Below are 20,537 nucleotides of genomic sequence, written 5' to 3' on the forward strand. Positions count from 1 at the left end.
TGCCAAGTACGGACTGGGACAGGTTGTATTCTGACAAATGTGTACTTAGTAAGTGGGAGGTCTTCAAATGTGAACTTTTGAGATTACAGAGTTTTATGTTCCTGTCAGAATAAAAGGCAAGGATAGCAGGTTTAGGGAGCTTTGGTTTTTGAGAAATGTTGAGGTCCTGGTTAATAAAAAAAAGAATGAGGTGCATAGCAGGTATAAGCAGCTAGGAACAAATATGGTGCTTGAATAAAGGAAATGGAAGAACACACTTAAGAAGATAGTCAGAAGGGCTAAAAGAAGGTGTGAGATTGCTCCAGCAGACAAGGTGAAGGAGAATCCCAAGGGCTTCTACAGATGTGTTAAAAGCAAAAAGATAACCAGGGACAAAATTTGTCCTCTGGAAGATCAGATTGGCCATTAAGCATGAAGCCAAAAAAGAAAGGGAAGATCTTCAATGGATTGTTTTGCATCTGTGTTTACTTGGGAGATGGAAGCTGAGTCTATAGAAGTGAGGCATAGCAGCAGCGAGGTAATGGACTGTTTACAGATTAGAGAGGAGGAGGTGTTTGCTGTCTTGAAGAAAATTGCAGAGGTTAAAGCCCCAGGGCCAGACAAGATGTTGCCTCAAATACTATGTGAGGCTAGTGTAGAAACTGCAAAAGCCCTTGCAGAGATATTTAGACCATAGGACCATAAGATATAGGAGAAGAATTAGACCATTTGGCTGATCGAGTCTGCTCCACCATTTCATCATGGCTGATCCAATTTTCCTGTTGACCCCAGTCTCCTGCCTTTTCCCTGTATTCCTTCATGCCCTGACCAATCAAGAATCTGTCAGCTTTTGCCTTAAACACACATAAAGACTTGTCCTCCACAGCTGCCTGTGGCAAAGAATTCCACAGATTCACAACACTCTGGCTAAAGAAATTCCTCCTCATCTCCATTCTAAACGAATGCCCCTCTATTCTGAAGCTGTGTCCTCTGGTCTTAGACTCTTGCACTGTAAGAAACATCCTCTCGACATCTGCTATAAGGCCTTTAACCATCCAATAAGTTTCAGTGAGGTCACCCCTCATTCTTCTGAATTCCAGTGAATACAGAGCCATCGAACACCCTTCATATGGCAAGCCATTCAATCCTGGAATCATTTTTGATTTTATGTTCTAGTCCTCTCGAAATGAATGCTAACATTGCATTTGCCTTCCTCACCACAAGCTCAACTTGAATATTAACCTTTAGGGAATCCCACACAAGGACTCCAAAGTCCCTTTGTGCCTCAGTTTTTTGTAATTTCTCTTCATTTAGATAATAGTCAATCCTTTCATTTCATTTACAGAAGTGTATGACCATACACTTCCCAACACTGTATTCCATTTGGCGTTTCTTTCCCCATTCTCCTAATCTAAGTCCTTCTGTTGCCTCTCTACTTCCTCAAAACTACCTGCCACTCCACGTATCTTCATATCCTCTGCAAACTTTGCAAAAAAAGCATCAATTCCATCGTCCAAATCACTGACATATAACATAAATGTATCAGTCCCAATCAGACCCCTGTGTAGCTTCAGTAATCACCGGCAGCCAACCAGACAAGGCACCCTTTATTTCTACTCTTTGCCTCCTGCCAGCCAGCCACTGCTTTACCCATGCTAGAATCATTCCTGTAACACCATGGGCTCGTAGCTTGTTAAGTAGCCTCATATGTGATACCTTGTCAAAGGCCTTCTGAAAACCCAAATACACAACATCAACTGATTCTCCTTTGTCTATCCTGCTTGTTATTTCTTCAAAGAATTCCAACAGGTTTGTCAGCCAAGATTTCTCTTGAGGAAACTGTGCTGACTACAGCCTATTTTATCACATGCCTCCAAGTACCCCGAGATCTCTCCTTAATAATTGACTCCAACATCTTCCCAGCCACTGAGGTCAGACTAACTGGCCTGTAGTTTCCTTTCTTCTGCCTCTCTCCCTTCTTAAAGAGTGGAGTGACATTTGCAATTTTCCAGTCTTCCAGAACCATTCCAGATTCTGATGATTCTTGAAGGATCATTACTAATGCCTCCATGATCTTTTCAGCTACCTGTTTCAGAACCATGGGCTTTACACCATCTGGTCCAGGTGACTTCAGACCTTTCAGTTTCCTGAGTACCTTCTCTCTAGTTATTACACACTTCATGATCTCGGACACCTGGAACTTCCACCATGCTGCTGGTGTCTCCCAAGTGAAGACTGATGCAAAATACTTATTCAGTTCACCTGGCATTTTGTTGTCCCCATTACTACCTCTCCAACATCATTTTCCAGTGGTCCAATACCCACTTCTGCCTCTCTTTTACACTCTCTGTATCTGGAGAAACTTTTGAAATCCTGTTTAATATAATTGGCTAGTTTAATTTTGTATTCCATTTTTACCTTCTTAATGAATTTTTTAGTTGCCTTTTATTTGTTTTTGAAAGCTTCCTAATTCTCTAACTTCCCACTAATTTTTGCTCTATTATATGCCCTCTCATTGGGTTTTATATTTGCTTTGACTTCTCTTGTTTGCCACAGTTGTGTCATCTTTCCTTTAGAATACTTCTTCCTCTTTTGGATGTATATATCCTGTACTTTCTGAATTGCTTCCAGAAATTCCATCCATTGCTGCTCTGCCGTCATCCCTGCCAGTGTTCTTTTCCAATCAGTTCTGGCCAGCTCCTCTCTCATGCCTCTGTAATTCCCTTTACTTCACTGTAATACTGATACATCTGACTTTCATTTCTCCTTCTCAAATTTCAGAGTGAATTTGATCCTACTATTATCACTTGCCCCTCAGGGTTCTTTTGTTTAAAACTTCCCGAGCCATGGGTGAGATGCTGGAAGTGTGAGGAATTATGGATCTGTATTCCCAGATCACTCTGTTCTACACTCCTCAGCATCCTACCTCTGAATTCACCATGTAAGTCCTACTCTGGTTTGACCTTGCTGAGGGATCGGGAATAGAGCTCCATAATTCCATGAAAGTGGTGTCACAGATAGATAGGGTCATAAAGAAGTTACAAAACCTGGGCCTCAGTACCTCCTTCTGCAATTGGATCCTCAGTTTCCTAACTGAAAGACCATAATCTGGGTGGGTTGGTGATAACATATCGTCCTCGTTGATGATCAACACTAGTGCACCTCAGGGGTGTGTGCTTAGCCCACTGCTCTACTCTCTCTATACCCATGACTGTGTGGCTAGGCATAGCTCAAATACCATCTATAAATTTGCTGATGATACAAACATTGTTGGTAGAGTCTCAGGTGGTGACAAGAGGGCGTACAGGAGTGAGATATGCCAACTAGTGGAGTGGTGTCGCAGCAACAACCTGGCACTCAACGTCAGTAAGACAAAAGAGCTGATTGTGGACTTCAGGAAGGGTGAGACAAAGGAACACATACCAATCCTCATAGAGGGATCAGAAGTGGAGAGAGTGAGCAATTTCAAGTTCCTGGGTATCAAGATCTCTGAAGACCTAACCTGGGCCCGACATATCAATGCAGTTATAAAGAAGGCAAGACAGCGACTATACTTCATTAGATGTTTGAAGAGATTTGGTATGTCAACAAATACACTCAAAAACTTCTGTAGATGTACCTGTGAAGACTACCTCACTTTTTAAAATATATTATTTCTGTATTTTGCATGATTTTTAATCTATTCAATATGCGTATACTCTAATTGATTTACTTATTTATTATTATTATTATTTTTTTCTTCTTCTATATTATGTATTGCATTGAACAGCTGCTGCTACATTAACAGATTTCACGTCACATGCCGGTGATAATAAACCTGATTCTGATTCTAAAGAAAGCTTTTGACAGAATGGCCTTCAAAAATCCAAGTATTGAATACAGGTGTGGGAATGTTAGGTTGAATTTGTATAGGATGTTGGTGAGACCTAATTTGGGGAATTTTGCGCTGTTTTGGTCACCAACCCACAGGAAAGATGCAAATAGGATTGAAAGAGTGCATAGAACATTTACAAGGATGGTGCCAAGTCTTGGGGACCTGAGCTATAGGGAAAGGTTGAATAGAATGGTAATCCCTAGAGCGTAGACAAATATCCAAGGAGGTTGGGTGAGGAGAAAACCAGAGGTTATAGATGAAAGTTTCAAAGTGAAATGTTTAATGGGAAATGCTTCATTCAGAGGGTGGTAGGAGTGTGGAAAGAGTTTCCAGTGCACGTGGTAGATGTGAGTTTGATTTCAACATTGCAGAGGAATTTTGATAGGTACTGTACATGGATGGGAGAGATATGGAGAGCAATAGTCAGGATGCAGTTTGACAGGACTGGGTAGATAAATAGGTTAGCATATAGTAGATAGGCTGAATGTCTTATTTCTCTGCTATAGCATTGTATGACTCGATGACTACAGAATGGGGAGGAGGTAGGAGAATGGGGCTGGGGGTGCATGATTCATTCAGACATGAGCGAATGGCAGAGCGACTGGATGGGCCAGACTGCCTGATCTCCTTTCACGTGTTATAGTGTTAATTAAACTCAGCACATGAAGCGTGCTGCTCTAGAATACTGCTGCAACTGATCATCAAACATGAATCCGATGAGCATTCCATTTGTGTTATGTTCTTTAGTAGTTATCCTTGAAGTGTTGTTGATGCTTGTGTAAAGAAGCTTACGGGTTAACACAATGTTTGACAGTACAGGCGGCCCAGGCTCAATTCATGCCGCTGTCTGTCAGGAGTTTGTACGTTCTCCTCATGATGCACGTGAGCTTTCTCCAGGTGCTCCGGTTTCCTCCCTCAGTCCAAAGATGTAACGGTTGGTAGGTAAATTGGTCACTGTAAATTGTCCCAGATTAGGTTAGGATTAAATTAGGGGTGGCTGGGCGGCACAGCTCAAAGTGCCAGAAGAGCCTATTCTGTACTGTATCTGAAGAAATGAATGAAAAAATGGAAGCTGTAATGGCTCTGACTCATAAGAACATAAGAAATAGGAGCAGGAGTCGGCCATCCGACCCATCGAGCCTGCCCCGCCATTCAATAAGATCATGGCTGATCTGTCCATAAACTCAGCTCCATCTACCTGCCTTTTCCCCATAACCCCCTACTATGTAAAAATCTATCTCACTCTATCTTAAATATACTTAATGAAGAAGCCTCAACTGCTTCCCTGGGCAGAGAATTCCACAGACTCGTCGTGAAGAAACTGGACATTGTGCCCATATCATATGCAGGCTGCTGAGATGGGAACAGATAAAAAGATAGATGCCTAAGAGGAACTGGGAAACCTGTATTAAATACTGAACTAGAATTCAACTAATAGAGCCTTAATATCAGCCAAGCACAGGACAGAGTGCAAGAACATTGACACAACATCTAATAGTCCCAATAGTTGTACTGGGATTAGGCTTGACTTGATTTGCTTCAAGTTGACTACTTTAATACTCCACCCAGTACAGAATTGGAGATTTCTCAGAACACAGCCGATTTAGAACAATACGCTGTGCCTGTGATGCCAATTTAAACTGATCTCATCTGCTTACATGTGGTTGATATCTGTTCATCCCCTCACTGTTCACGTGTCTGTGTCAAGCCCTCTTAAATTTCACTGTTGTATCTACTTCCAGCACCTCCCTGGCAACATGTTCCGGTGGTTTAAAGGAAGCAATTTGTCTCAAATCTCCTCCTTTAAATTTTCTGCCTCTCGCTCTTAAGCTATGTCTTCGAGTGTCTGCCATTCCTACACTGTGGAAAAGTCTGTCTACCCTTTCTATAGCTCTTATAATTTTATGAACTTCTATTAGGCCTCCCCCTCAGCCTCTAACACCCCAAAAATAATTCAAGTGTGTCCAACCTCTTCTTATAGCCAATACTCCCTAATTCAGGCAACTTCCTGTTGAACCTCTTCAAGCCCTCCACTTGCTCCCTGTAATGTGACCAGAACTGCACACAGTACTCCAAATGTGCCCTAACCAGTGTTTTATATAGCTGCAAAATGATTTCCAGACAGCTATAATCAATTCCTCAGATGACGAAGGGAAGAATGCCATATGCCTTCCTGACCATCCATGTTGCCACTTTCAGTGAGCTACGGACTCCAAGATCCTTCTGTCGAGGGTCCTGCCATTTACTGCACACTGTCCACTTACAAAGAGTAGGTCTTCACACTTCCCTGGATTCATCTCTCCATCCTTACCTCCAAATGATCTACATCCTGCTGAATCCTTTGACAGTCCTCTTCACAATCAAAAACTACCAGTTTTAGTGTCAACGCAGCCAATTTAATAACCAATGAACCGGCGCTTTCCACACATGGAAATGTGTCTATCATTTGATACTTCATCTCCATTACATGAGCACAGTTATCAATCTACATGTATTTAGGACTTTTTAGTTGATGAAGTGGTCCTAGAGCACTGATCAGCCTTCTGGCCACCTTTTGATGAAGGTAAATTAGTTGATATTGATGTTCAAAATGAACGGGTTGACTGAAAGCTAATTTGCAAATGAAACGTAAGAAAGCAATTCTTCTCCCAGGGTTGGAGTTAGCGTTTCTGAAATTCTCTATCCAGCTGGGTACGTGTAATGCTGAGATGAATAAATTTTAGGACTACAGGGGACCAAAGGATATGAAACAACAAAGCAGAATTGTGGTCAATATTAGCTATGATTTTATTGAATGCTGGTGCAGATTTGAGAGGAGTGAGGACGTCCAGTGTGGATTATGTTTTCTGCTTTATTGAGAAGTGTTGACAGAAGGCTGTATTTTGAGATGTACTGAGCCATGTCCACAATCCTCTGCAGAGTAGTCACCGTACCAAACCGTGATGCACCTGGACGGGGTGACTTCATTGGCGAAGGGCAAAGTGAACACGTCAAACTTAATTAATAACTGAGTGACAACATTCATGCACTCCTAGATTATTCAACATTACGTTTACAAGTTGGCTCAAAATATAAATCTATGACTTCATTCCAAAAGGAAACCCTCACTTCACATAATCAGGGAATCCCATTTGAGTTATATACAATGATTCTCATCTCTCCTTCTTTGGAATATTGACACAGGGTTTATGAAGGTACCTGTGACTGTTCCTGGTTGATTGTAGATATTGCATTGCCCATCATTTCCCATTATGTTGACAAGCCTTCCTGATCCATTTAACTGTGTCTCCTTGACTTGTCAACTGTCCATTGGATGCATTGTTCCCAGTGGTGGGCCTAGCACCACTTCACGTCAGTCAATAAGGCCAAGACATATAAAAATGATCAGGGTAAGATTTACCCCTGTGGGGTGAGCATCACCAGCCCTTTGTGAAATTTTCCATCCTTTCTGGTACAGATAGGCAGAGATGAAGAAGTAAAACTCCAGGGTCACAATTTATATTTTATTGTTCTGATACTGAGTTGAGATTGAGGCCTGCTGCTTTGGTGAGGTTTGACCATGGATGTTGCATCCTAGCTGTCTAGATATGCAAGCCTGGGCAGTGTATGGAGGGCAAGCTGTCGTTCATGCAGGAAGCTCCCCCTCTCCACTCATCTAATGAATCCAATGGAACAACAGAGACCAATATAGTTTGGCACCAGCAGCGCGCAGGAGTTGTCAGTCAGCATTGAACTCAATGTAGGACTGCCTTAGGGACTCTGGCTCCAGATTTTCCCTCAGGATTTACTACTAAAGCCTTCCCAAGAGTGTGTATAGCTGCAAGGCAGCAAAGGTTTGAGATTAGAATTGTCCTTCTCCAAGATGAGCTGCCAACCACTGCTAACCATCTGCCTCACCAGGTCTGATATTATGCATTACATTACAAATAGAAATTTTTCTTTCCTAGGGTGGCAAACCTCTGGAATTCTGGCGGATGGTGGAAGCTGGATCATTAGAAGTAGAAAGTGAAAGTGAATAAGTATTTGATTGACTGAGGAGTAGAAGGGTATGGGAAATGGTAGATGAGGCCTGCATAGATTAGCCATGATCATACAAAATGGTGGGGAAGACGAAGAGTTTGAGGCCTACACTTGCTCATACATTCCTGTGTTCTGGCGTACATAAAAATGCTATAATATTCATCACAGGTCTGTTACATAATTATTCCTTTTACTGCTGGTTTACAAAAGCCTTATTATTGTCCCCCTGAATGGATATAGTGTTCTCTTCAAGTGGGTTGACTAGGAATTGCACAGACTACAAAGGACAAAGCCTGAAGACTTAAAGCCATTGAAATGATTCAAATCAAAATTTTATTCACTTCTTTGACTGAATTCCCTAGGTTGCTTTTTCCTGGAATTTAAGGGAAACAAAGCAAACAATTTTATGAAAAAAAGAAGAGATGTTCAGTGCCTAGTTATGATGCTGGATGATGATGATGATGGTGGCATCCGTCTGTCTCGAAGCACGATGGAGCATTTTCTCCAGGACACAGGCCTGGCCAGAAGGTGTGGAGATCCTGGGATGCCCAGTAGTCAAGATCCCCCTCTCAGCCTCACCAGTGTAGTCCAGAGGAAAGCAAAGCAATGTGTTTGGCACCATCTTGGTTGCAGGAGCTGCCAGAAGGATGTTCAATGCCATCCAGCTGCCTTAGGGGCTCCACTCCGGGTTTTCTGTCTGGGTTTACTCCCATGGCCTTTATCTCTCCTAAGGCTGCCCACAAGGCAGTGGGACTATTTATCCATAGCTGGGGATCTGGTTCACGAGCACCAGAGCATGTCCACACTCCGGTGGGCCCGCATGCTACATGTGCAGGGCCCAGACCTCCTCTCTGTCCTTTGTCGTTCAGCCTGAGTCCAAAAGGAGTTCAGTTTCTGTGTGTCACCAGTGAGGAGTCACTACGTGAGGCTTGTAGGAGAGGCTCCGAACCGCCAGGGAGAGACTTAAGCATTCAGCTCTCCATTTCACAAGATTGCTAGCCAGCGGCGGAAGCTGAAAGCAAGAGTGAGAGCAACAAGCACTACTCATTACACTACCACAATTGACGCATCACAGCAACCATTTGACACCATTAATGCTGGATAATTTGATAAAAACCACATGATAACAGTGCTCCTCCTCTCAGGCAGCCCTTTGAGTCTGAGGAATACTTGCTTCACCTCCATTCATTTGGGTTCTGATGGGCCCCATGTGAGACCCTCATGCTTTCTGACAGAGACGGTGGGCAGATGGGTAGGTTAGGAGATGGTGCAGACCTTCCTACGTTCATGCTGGGCCTCCCGACAACACTACTTGAGATTCTGCTCTGAATATTTCCGATAATATGATTCTGATTCTATTTTGAGAGGTTCGTTGCTAGATTGTCACCTTTTCACAATGGAAAGGCCTGAGAGTTCCTGAACTCCTGATTTTGGAGTTTAGCCATCTGGCAGTTAGCTCCTAGTAGGTCATTCATGGCAGGAAGCTTGAGGGGAGCTTCCAGACAATGAGCAATCCCACCAGGATCTCAATGATGGAGCTGGAGAAAGATGATGACACATCACAATGGCAGGGAAGATGGAGAAAGGCTTCAGCAGTGAGGGGTCCCCCCATTGTCTTACGCTCCATGCTACTGGACCCTGACCCTGACCTATCAAGGACTGTGTAGTGGCTGCCCGTGGATCAGCCTCCCCCAGTAAAACAAATTCACACACAGGGGTTCTCCATGAAGGGAATCCACCCCTATCATCCTAGATTAAGTACCTTGGTGATCAGTAAGTGGTGAAGGGGGCAGGATTGTAGGTCTGCTAGAATATTTGGGTCTTGGACTGGCTTCTACAGCCACATAATGGCCCACCAACAGAGAACCCCTCATGACAGCATCCTACTTGACTTGAGCAATCACACCTCTTTGTGCTGGAAATCCCCATGAATCTGAAGGTATTCCAATATTTTGAAGAAGTTCTGAGGTGGTCTCCTTAAAATGCACGAAAACTTCTCAGGCCACCTAAAATTATTTTCAAGTTTAATCCATTATTCTCCTCCATTCTCATCTGCTCCCTCGCTATTACTCACAGGGTAACTCTGCCAGGTAACGACATGCAATTAGTCATGATCTGCATGTCACAAAACGAAGCAAAATCACCTTTAACCAGTGTTGATTCTTGGAAGTACTTAATTGATTTGGCTCTAATGTTTATTTTCCTGTAAACCCACTGAGCCTGTGAAGGCTTGGTTTACATCTCCGATGGTTTCGGGGTCTGAGTTCATCTATATTCTATGTTTGCTGAGCAGATTGATCATTAATGCAAACACAGGTCCTTAGATGTATGCACACTATGCACTATCTGCAAACCTCTTTCTCATAATAAACTTTGTCAATGTTTCCCAAAAGGTGGCAATCACAAACATCTGCGTGTTGGAGAAGCATGTCCATGACTTGCTAGAGGTTTTGAAAGAAAGTAAGGAAATAGGAGCAGGAAGAGGCCCCTCTGGTCTCGTTTCATTTGGCACTCTCTTGCCCGTTCTTTCAATCTGTCTAAGTCCCTCTGCATCCGACCTGTTTCCTCAGCACTGCCTGCTCCTCCACCAATCTTTATATCATCTGCAAACTTGGCAACAAAGCCATCTATTCCATTATCTCAATTATTTATATACAGCATAAAAAGAAGTGGTCCCAATACCGACCCTTGTGCAACACCACTAGTCACTGGCAGCCGACGAGAAAAGGATCCTATTATTCCCACTCGCTGACTCCTACCAATCAGCCAATGCTCTAACCATGCCAGTAGTTTTCCTGTAATACCATGAGCTCTTAACTTAATAAGGAGCCTCATGTGTGGCACCTTGAAAGAGGCCTTCTGAAACTCCAAATATATGTAATCCTCAGGTTCGGCCGGCAGCGTCAGTCTGGGGAAGACAGTCCCTGGTCCCGCCAAACGTGTGAAATCTGGGGTGCAAAACCTCTTGTTTGTGTGGATGCTGCGTGATGTGTTTCACTGTTATCAGTACCACGAAATAACAGACAGTACGCCACATGCAATTAAATGATTTAGCTTTATAATTTTTAATTTGACTAGAGGGTTAGTAAAGGAAAAGCAAAAGGGAAAAGGTCCCATTTCAATGTAACAGTCTAATGTGCATGTTGGAGCTCACGGTTTCCCATCCGTTCCTTCTCCATCGATTTCCCCGGCGTCATCGGCTCCCGACCCCACTCCAAGTCCACTCCTTTCAGGTGTCTACGAACTCTCCCTTCTGACATCTTCTCTCTTCATCTTCCGCCAAACAAAAGACCCAGATCACCCTCGGTCACATGCGCACAGCAAGAAAAAAACACTCCCTTCATTGGACGGCACACATTCCAAAGCCCCCGTTATCTCTAGCCATAACCCAAACATCGCTGCTACAGAACAACCATTACATTAGCAGTAAAACCTTTCCCAGGGTGTTACACATACAACATCCACTGCATCCCTTTTATCTATCCTACCTGTAATCTCTTCAAGAATTCCAACAGGTTTGTCAGGCAATGTTTTCCCTTAAGGAAAACATGCTGACTTTGTCTTCTCCTGTGTCACCCAAGTACTCCATAACCTCATGCTTAGCAATTGACTCCAACATCTTCCCAACCACTAAGGTCAGGCTAACTGGTCTATAATTTCCTTTCTGCTCCGGGACCATTGCGGAGTCAATGATCCTTAAGAGAATCATCCTGGCTCATCTCCCAAACTTGCCTCATCACTGCTTACACCCCCCTCGCTGTTTGTGGTGATAATTTAACACAGCCTCAGAAAAGGTGTTTTAAGAGAAGTTCTAGTCAAATTTCTTGCCTCTTGAACTACAAGTGAGCTGTTGCATGCATTTGATTGTGCCACCTTAATTGGAGGCTGTTTGTATACTGTATTTAACTGGTTATTTTTGTTTATTTTGTAATATTATTTTAACTACATTATGGTTTGAATCATATTTCAATTGATGTGTAGCCCTAAGTTACCTTGTGGGTAATTAAAAATGGTCTGTCTGGTGCTGAAAGAAAGGGGCAGATCGTTCTCAGTAGCAGAGAGAGAGAGAGAGATTGAGCAGCCAGCAGTTCACACTGGCCATGTAAGAGACTACTAGACAGGTATATGGAGGAATTTAAGGTGAGGGGTTATATGGCAGGCAGGGTATAAGGGTCTGTACAACATTGTGGGCCAAAGGGCCTGTACTGTTCTATGTCCTATGTTCTATTTAAAAGTACAGAACTAATGTTGGCTGTTCTGGTGGCAATCTTTTGATAAATATTGGCAGTTTTCTTTTCACTATTTTTGCTAAGTTTTATAAGTTTGATTTTTGACGCACTTAAGCATTCTTGCACAAAAGTGCTAAGTGACTTCAGCCATCTTTTCTTCGGTCATAGCCCAGGTATCGTAACACTGCGCCTCTCGAAATGACCTTTTCTTATGCAGTTCTTACAAGCCTCAATGACCGAATGAAAGTTTTCCCTATAAATGACAGACAGTTCAACGTTGAAGGGTTCTCTGCATTTCCCAGATGACCTCAATGACTGCATGGGACTTCTGGGACAATGGACAATATTTTCATGGAGCTCACTGATTCCTCAGAGTCACCAGGACAATGGTAGTGAAACAAAAACAACATTGTTGGCATGACATTCCTATATTGTCCAAAATATTTTTGTAAACCAGTTGGTCAAAGCATTTTAGCTGATCACAAGTCCAAACATAATTCATTATTTTCACACCTAGCCAGGCCATTTAGTAGCAATCTAATTTAATTATCACATTAACAGCAATCTAAGGAGCCCCAGAGTGCAGCCACTAAATCTGTGAATGCCGATAATTAGTTTGACTACTCAAATGAATATATTCCAAACTCATCAGCAACCCTTCTGATCCATTCCAGTGTAGAAGCACAGAATTGCCCGTTCTTTTGTGCCTGAGTTAAAAACAAAAGTTTACTGTTGCCTGGATTGGGGAGCATGCCTTATGAGGATAGGTTGAGTGAACTCGGCCTTTTCCCCTTGGAGCGATGGAGCGATGCAGTCCTGGGTAGGTCCGTAGTCTTGTGTAGTTTTTTTTTGTCTTTCTGTGTAGTTTTTTTATGTAGTTCGGTCTAGTTTTTGTACTGTGTCATTTAACACCATGGTCCTGAGAAACATTGTCTCATTTTTACCATGTACTGTACCAGCAGTTATGGTCGAAATGACAATTAAAAGTGACTTGACTTGACTTGGATGAGAGGTGACCTGACAGAGGTGTATAAGATGATGAGAGGCATTGATCATGTGGATAGTCAGAAGCTTTTTCCCAGGGCTGAAATGGTTACCACAAGAGACATAGGTTTAAGGTGCTGGGGAGTAGGTACAGAGATGTCGGGGTAAATTTTTTACTCAGAGAGTGGTGAGTGCGTGGAATGGGCTGCCAGCAATGGTGACGGAGGCAGATATGATAGGGTCTCTTAAGAGACTTTTGGATAGGTACATGGAGCTTAGAAAAATAGAGGGCTATAGGTAAGCCTAGTAATTTCTGAGGTAAGGACATGTTCAGCACAACTTTGTGGGCCAAAGGGCCTGTATTGTGCTGTAGATTTTCAATGTTTTATGAATTTAAATGGAGATTAGACAGCATTCTGAAATAAAAGCAGTACAGCATATAACCATAAAGCCACTCTGTCTCTAAAGTGAGTACACAAACACAAGAAAATTCCTGAGTCCTGAGAATTGTCTCGACCTGAAATGTCGACTGTTTATTCTTTTCCATAGATGCTGCCTGGCCTGCTGAGATCCTCCAGCATTTTGTGTGTGTTGCTCCAAAGCGAGTATAAATGTTGTGGCATCTCAGGCCTGGACCTTCCTTTGAGGATGGTCATAGAGCACTACAGCACAGAAGCAGGCACTTCGGCCCATCCAGTCCATGTCTGCCTAATCCCATCGACTTGCCTCTGGACTATAGACCTCCATACCTCTTCCCATCAAAGTACTTATCCAAATTTCCATTACATGTTGAAATTGAACCCATATCCAGCATCTCCTCCTAGCAGCTCAATCCATATTTGGGGATTTAAGGATAAAGTAGTGAGAAAAATAGAAATATTTAAACAATAGAAAGGGAGTTAATGCATTATATTGAATGGCAGCAAATGCCAGCACTGAGAAATGCAGAAGAAACAACGGGAGATGGCAGAGAGAGAAAAGGTGGCATAAAAATCTCTAACAAGATAATGCACAAGACAATGATAAATAGGCTGAGATAATTTAGCATGAATAGCAGTTCTGAATTAGGATCAGAGCCTCTCTAGGACTGCCAAAAAATCAATGCACTCAGCTGAGAGCTTTAATAGTGCAAATAGAGCTGTAATAATCAACTAAAACACTTGAAAATTTCTCCAGAAGCACTGTGGAGAGCATTCAGACTGGCTACATCACTGTCTGGGTACTGGGGGTGGGTGAGCTACTAAACAGGATCGATGCAAGCTGCAGAGAGTTGTAAAATTAGCTCCATCACGGGCACTAGCCTCCATAGTATCCAAGACATCTCCAAGGAGTAGTGCCTCAAAAAGGCAACGTCCATCATTAAGGATCCCCACCACACAAGGTATGCCGTCTTCTCATTGTTGTCATCAGGAAGGAGGTACAGAAGCCTAAAGGCACATACTCAATGACTCAGGAACAGCTTCTTTCCCTCTGCCATTCGATTTCTGAATGGACATTGAACCCATGAGCATGACCTCACTACTTTCTTTGTTTTTGTTTTTGCACTATATATTTAATTTAACTATTCAGTTGATGTTTCGGGCTGAGACCCTTCATCAGGACTTGATGAAGGGTCTCAGCTCAACTTATCATCTGTTTATACCCCTCCATCCATAGATTCTGCCTGTCCTGCTGAGTTCCTGCAGAATTTTGGGTGTGTTGCTCTGAATTTCCAACATCTGCAGAATCTCTTGTGCAGATAACGGATTAAATGTTATGTGGGTAGAATGGACACAACGGGATAGAAGTGATATCAGTGGTTGTTCAGTGGTATTGCGGTTACCTCACTGGACTTTCATTCACTAGCTTGAACTACTGATCCAGGGACACAAATTTTAGTCCCATCAGTCTGACTTAAAAATCATGTATGTAAATAAATGCGGGATTGAAACAAAATCGGTAATCGTGGCATTAGGGCCCATTTGTTTCAATGATCTTGTTTAAAGAAAGAAATGTGCTGCCCTTATCTGGTTGGTAAATGACTCCAGATGTTCTATTGCTTCTTGATTGTCTCCTCAGTCTATCAATGGTGATCCAAAAATCTCATCAGTATTTTAAAAAATCTACACCAGGCAGTGGAATGCCCTGCATGGTCTGTGCTTGGTTTTCAGAAGATTAAATGGCAGAGGTACTCCATTTTTTTAAAATATATATGCATTTTTTCTGTTTTTGCACTATTTTAATCAATTCAATATACTTATGTACTTACTGCAATTGATTTACCTATTTATTTAAAAAAATATTATCACATATTTCATCGTAACGCTGCTGAGTTAACAAATTTCCTGACACACTCTGGTGATAATAAACCTGATTCTGGAAGTCTTCCTTCTAAGCTGGAGACCTGAGGAATCCTGGGGTACTTCGGGGAACTGGGCTACAAAATGATAAAAATGTACAGGAGAGAGACGCAATTGTGCTGGTGAGCAACTCATTGAAAGAAAACATGCGATGGAGACAGAGTCCTGTGATTTTCAGGGAATTGTAGGCCTGTAGCTGACTTTAGCAGTACTCAAGATATAGCACCTCTAACGAAGATAGAATCACAGAAGAATTATTTCACTCCAGTTAAATATAGGCTTGAGTTTAATCCTGCTTCCAAACCTTGGACCATAGTTCTGTTGGTTATGTCTCTTTAATTATTCCTTCAGGCATTCTTAAAATAGGCTGAAGGTTTCTGCATCCACCAGCCATTCCTACTCCAGGTGCTCACCAACCTGAGGAATGTTTATCCCCAACTCCCCTCAAAATGTTGTACAATGAATTCAAACCTATGTCCCTCTGACATTTATTTCTCTGCTGGACTTTTTAAAAAGACATTTTCACTGTCTAGGCCCATCATAATAGATCCGTCTTCCATCTCCTTTCTGCTGAGTGTGTTTACAAATAAAATAGATAAATTTTTACATACAAAAAAAATCAAGGGATATGGAGGGTGATTAGTGATGTAGTGTTGATTTAAATGATCAGCTCTGATCATGTTGAATAGTGGAGGATGCCTGACCAGTTTAAATAGCCTACTTCTGCTTCTAATTTCTAAGACCCTGTTTGCCCTTGCTCTGTCCTCCTGTCCTCACAATCTTGCCATCACCTATACCTTCGTACATCTGGGTCTGCACCCCTTGTCCTTTTATTGCAGTTTTCAGTTCTCTCCTATCAGATTCCTTCTTCTTGATGCTTTTCCTTCCCAACCTAGCTCATGTTTGCTGCCCATACCACGTGCTGATGAGACCAGAAATAGGAAGATCATACAGTTTAACACACAACTAATCTTATGGAGTTTTCGAGGAAATTACCAGGAAAGTGGATGAAGGCAAGGCTGTGGATGTTGTCTACATGGATGTACAATGTACTGTGTATGTAATCAAAATGGCTTCTTTGGTTTGCTAGAGTAGGAATGCTTTTATGTTTGATAAGTGTTTTCTCTCGCAGTTGTTTAGCTTTAGACTTGCTGATATCGGGATTGTATTCATTTGTTAGCCAATGGGGGAATGTTATTTTGTCTTGTGGGGCTAGGAGCAGGGGTTTCACGGTCTTTTCAGGGGAGGCGGGAAGGAGACGCCGAGGAAGGTGGACGTGCGCTGCACTGCTCGGTCGAGCACCGGGGTGGTCCCAGGTGTGAGGACGTGGAGGTCGGAGGAAAGCGACGAGGGGTTGAATGGTTCGATGGTTGAGCTCCAATGATGTGCACTAAACTGACTGAGCTTTGATAAGTTGGCGCCTTTTACTTTATTTTGTTTTCCTTCATATATATTGTATTGCATAGTTTTAGTAAAATCTTTAAAGTGTATTCCATAACGGTATCTGGTGTGAGTTTGATATGGTGCGTGTGCGCGAGGCATAAACTTGATTCTCACAACACCTGTGTGTACGGGAGGTGGGGTTGGTGAGTGGCTGGATCTCCTCTTCCCCTAGACATGTTACCTCCTCTTACCTGTTGGGTAAGCGTTACATGGACTTCGGTAAGATATTTGACAAGGCTCCATGAGGGAAGCTGGTCAAGAAGGTTCAGTCACTTGGCATTCAGCATGGGGTAGTAAACTGGCTTTGGGCAGAGCCCAGAGAGTGGTCATAGAGGTTGCCTTTCTGATTGGAGGCCTGCGAGGAGGGCTGTGGGAATTGGTGCTGGGTACTTTGTTGTTTGTCATCTATAGCAATGACCAGGATGATAATGTGGTTAACTGGATAAGCAAATTTACATATAACACCAGGACTGGGGGGTGCAGTGGACAGTGAGGAAGGCGATCATGGTTTGTAGATGGATCTGCATCGGCTGGAAAAATGGGCTTAAAAATGGCCGGTGGAATTTAATGCAGACAAGTGTGATGTTTTGCACTTTGGTTGGACCAACCAGGGTACGTCTTATGCTGTGAACAGTAGGGCACTGAGGAATGTCGTAGAACAAAGGGATCTAGGAATACAGGTACATAATTAGTTGAAAGTGGTGTAACAGGTAGATAGGATTATAAAGAAAGCTTTTGACACATTGGCCTTCTTAAATCAATGCACTGAGTACAGAAGATGGGATTTTATATTGAAGCTTATAAGACGTCAGTGAGTTCTAATTTGGAGAATTGTGTGCAGTTTTGTTCAGCTATCTATAGGAAAAATGTAAACAAGGTTGAAAGCGTGCAGGGAAAATTTACGAGGATGTTGCTGAGTCTGGAGGACCTGAGTTATAAGGAAAGATTGAATAGGTTATGACTGTATTCTTTAGAACATAGAAGATTGAGAGGAGATTTGATAGAGGTATACAAAACAGACAGAGTTTTTCTACTGAGGTTGGACTGGACTATATGGACTCTAAACCAGAAGTTTTTGCTTAAGTGTGAAAGGCGAGAAGTTTAAGGGGAATATGAGGGGAAACTGCTTCACTCAGAGAGTATGGTGGGCTATGGTCCCGGTGCAGGTCTTTGGGAGTACAGGTGTTCCCCCCCCCCTTTACAAAGGTAGAGTGTTCCTATGAAACCTTTCTTAAACTGAAATGGCTTTTATATGGGAAAAGTTTTCGTACAAGTGAAAATCCTCTTTGTAATGCGAAAACAGGTTACTAATGTAGGTCTTTTGTAAAAGTGAAGTGGTGTAAAGTGAACATTCGTAAAGCAGGGAACACCTGTATGCAGTTCAGATGTTTCATCCTGGACTAGATGGGCTGAAGAGTCTGTTTCTGGGCGGTACTTCTCTATGACTCCTATGGCTTTTCATGGCTATAGGAGCTGGTGTAGGAGCGAGGGCGTCAGAGTTTTGGATCATTAGGATCTTTTACAGTGAAAGTGGGACTTGTTTGTACCTGAACTGGAGGGGGATTATTATCCTAGTGGGAAGGTTAGCTAGTGCTGCATGCAGGGGTTTAAACTAGAGATGCACGGGGATGGGAGCTAGGGTGCCTGAACAGATAATCATGAGGTTGTGGAGACTAATGTTTGTTAAGACAAAGTCAGGAACCTAAAGGTGTGGATACTTCAATGCAAGAAGTATAATAGGGATGGAAGACGAGTCCAGGGCGTGGATCAACATACGGAATTATATTGCAGCCATTCGTTGCAGGAGGGGCAGGACTGGCAGTTCAATATTCTGGGGTTGCATTATTTTAGATACAACAGAGTGAGAGGGATTAAAGGAGGAAGGGGTGGTGTTACAGGTCAGAGAAAATGTCACAGCAGTGCTCAGTTGGGACAGGCTCATCTAAAGAGGTGTTGTCACCAGGTTCGGACATGGCCCAAGTGCGGAGTGAGAGACACTGAAGTGGATTGATATTTCACAGACTTTAATGTGAACAATGTTACAGGGAAGACAATAAACACTAGGCCGAACAGGGCCGTTGACTAAAACTCTCAAATGGAAGACGGAGCCGACACCGCGGCTGAAAAGAACGACTGAGAATAAAACGAATACCGTTAGTCTTCAGAGTCAGGTGACTCGACAGTCCAATTTCTCAGGCAAGGCGGAATGCAGGTAACAAAGCGTAGCTATGTCCAAGTCTCGACAAATACTACGACGGAATGAGTGGAGTTAAATACGATCACAGTGAAGTAATAGTAGCTGATACGTGCATATTCACGAGCGCAATTGCCGAATCTGATGCACTGCCAATTCCGTGGTTGTGACAGGTGTTATGGGTGGAAATGAGGAATAAGGAAGGTATGGCTACGTTAATGGGGCTATACTACAAACCGCCCAACACTCTCCGAAGAACAAATTTCTAGAGAGGTTGCAGGCAGCTGCAAGAAACGTAAAGTCGTTATAGCAGGTGATTTTAACTTTCCGCATATTGACTGGGACTCCCATACTGTAAAAGGACTAGATGGGATGGAGTCTGTCAAGTATATTCAGGGAAGTTTCCTGAATCAGCACGTAGAAGTCACAGTGAGAAAGCGTGTGTTAGAGAATGAGACAGGGCAGGTGACAGAAGTTTGTGTAGGGGAATACTTTGCATTTAGTGATCATAATGCCATTAGTTTTAAAGTAAATATGGGAAAAGGTAGATCTGGTCTGTAAATTGTAAATTCTAAATTGCACAAAGGCCAATTCTGGTGGTATCAGAAAGGATCTGACAAGACTGGACAGGGCCAGGCTGTTTTCTGACAAAGGTGTACTTAGTAAGTGGAAGGCCTTCAAAAGTAACGTTTTGTGAGTAAGGAGCTTGTATGTGCCTGTCAGAATAAAAGGTAAAGATAGCAGGATTAGGGAACCTTGGTTTTCAAGAGATATTGAGGCCCTGATTAAGAAAAAAAAAGGTGCAAAGCAGGTACAGGCAGGTAGGAACAAATGAGGTGCTCGAGGAGTATAAGAAATGCAAGAGAACATTTAAGAGAGAAATCAGGAGGCCAAAAGAAGGAACGAGGTTGCTCTAGCAGACAAGGTGAAGGAGAATCCTAAGCGATTCTACAGATACGTCGAGCAAAAGGATTACAAGGGACAGAGTTGGTCCTTTGGAAGATCAGAGTGGTCATCCATGTGTGGAGCCAAAACAGATGCAGGAGATCTTAAATGGATTTTTTTTTTGCATCTGTATTTACTCAGATCAGCAGAGCATCTATAGAAGTGAGGTAAAGCAGCATGAACTTCACGGACCCTATAAGAGATTACAGAGGAGGAGGTGTTTGCTACCTTGAGGCAAATTAGGGTGTTTAAATCCCCAGGGCCTGATATGGTGTTCCCTCAGAACCTGTGGGAGGAAAGTGCAGAAACTGCAGGGGCTTTAGCAGAGATACTTAAATCATCCTTAGTACTGGAGGATAGGAGGATAGCTAATGTTGTTTCACTGTTTAAGAAAGGCTCTAAAAATAAACCAGGAAACAATAGGCCAGTGAATCTGACATCAGTAGTGGGAAAGTTATTGGAAGGTATTCTAAGGGACCGGTTATATGAATACTTGGATAGGCATGGACTGATTGGGAAAGGTCAGTAAG

The sequence above is a fragment of the Hypanus sabinus genome, chromosome 6 (genome assembly GCF_030144855.1).
Source record: "Hypanus sabinus isolate sHypSab1 chromosome 6, sHypSab1.hap1, whole genome shotgun sequence".
Lineage (NCBI taxonomy): Eukaryota > Metazoa > Chordata > Chondrichthyes > Myliobatiformes > Dasyatidae > Hypanus > Hypanus sabinus.